A 1671-nucleotide genomic window follows, 5' to 3' on the forward strand; every position below is an offset into this window, starting at 1 on the left:
ATTAGTATGGTTTTGTAAAGAGAAATTGGTATCATAAGTATATGTAATTATCAGAAAGAAAAAAAATTCAAACGGTCATATAAAGGGGAATAATAAAATCAACAATATTGGAAAAAGGAAATTTTCCTTTATTCCAAAAATACTACAAACTATATATATTGTTTTTCTCTCAGATAATAGTATTTTTCTCTATGCTCGTAAAAAAAAAAACAAAAGATGAGTACGATGAAAAATTGCCGTGAGATTTGGAGTTGGAACCGTAACGAAGAGATGAGTTCGATCAAAGATTGTGTAAGAAAATACCGTTTTATCGCGTTTGATACAGAGTATCAGGTAGTTTAAGGGATATACACCACAACACGCTTCGGATGATCAACGTTACACCGACATGAGGTTCAGCGTAGACAGGACGAAACTGATCCAATTAGGTCTAACTCTGTTCGACTGTAACGGAAGAGTCGGTGGAACTTGGGAGATCAACTTCTGTGATTTCGGAGATGCTGAAGACGCGAGAAACGACAAGTCCATCGAGTTCCTAAAACGCAACGGTCTAGATCTGAAGAAGATTAGGGCACAAGGAATTGAAATCGACGGTTTCTTCAATGATCTCTCTTGGATTCTGAAGAGGACGAGGAACATCACCTGGGTGACGTTTCACGGGTCGTATGATATCGCGTATATGTTGAAGTGTTTCACCAGAGGAGAGTCTTTACCCGTGACTGCTGCGATGTTTGCGAAAGCCGTAGCTAGAACCCTCGGCTCTGTTTTTGATCTGAAAGCTATCGCGGGTAGATACGAAGGGCTTGGTTGCCGTTTAGGTTTAGAGCATCTAGCAGATGCGTTGGGACTTGACCGTGTTGGTACTGCTCACCACGCCGGTTCAGATAGCGAATTAACCGCTAGGGTTTTCGTTAAGATGACTAACATCTTCCACGATGTGCAAGAGGCTGAAGGCTTTGTTTATGGACTCGGCTGTAGAATCATCTCTGATCGTCTAAAGCACAGACAAGAACAGATCCACCTTGCAGTGATGACCAGATGCTACGGTCCACCTCCACCACCACCGCCGTATCCGCTACTAAATCCGATCTTTGTTCCTGGGTTTCCTCCTTTTGGTGATTTTGGCTATGGGCCTAGCTTATGTATGTATTAAATCTCAAGGAAAACACTGCTTAATTAGTCCTTACGTACCCTTAGCTTTGATGTGTTTAGTGTTAGACAACAACACATCTCTCTTCCTGTTAGTATTGTCTCAATGTATCTGTTTGTATTCGATTTAATTTTGATGAAAAGTTGAGTTTTTTTTCTATTGTTCCAATGTATATTTTTGTACCAGATTTTGATGAAAATATGAGTTTTTCTTTATTGTTTAGTTCCACACTTTTGTCTTTCTTTCTTGACAAAGTTTCTCAAAACCAGTGTCTGTTTTCCCTAGTAATCAAGTCTCTTTGAGAGCTAAAATTTTTATAATTATCTCAAGACATGTTTTGTGTAAGATGGTAGTGAAGCATAAAACAAGACTAGAAGTTTCTCTGCAACTGGATCACTCACTCAGGGTATATATGGTTTCTCTGCAATAATCAAGAATACAAATGTGATATTGATTAGATCAAGATGTGCTTACTCCACCCCTTAAATTAAGTATTAAATGTCATAGTTAGATCAAGATGA

The 1671-nt window shown here is 38.7% G+C and overlaps 1 pseudogene; it reads left to right on the forward strand.

Annotated features, from left to right (window-relative positions):
* Positions 1-265: 265 nt before the first annotated feature.
* LOC147938188 (putative CCR4-associated factor 1 homolog 8 pseudogene) lies at positions 266-1378 on the forward strand (annotated as a pseudogene).
* Positions 1379-1671: the final 293 nt, after the last annotated feature.

The sequence above is a fragment of the Camelina sativa genome, chromosome 9, assembly GCF_030686135.1.
Source record: "Camelina sativa cultivar CO46 ecotype springtype chromosome 9, ASM3068613v1".
NCBI lineage: Eukaryota > Viridiplantae > Streptophyta > Magnoliopsida > Brassicales > Brassicaceae > Camelina > Camelina sativa.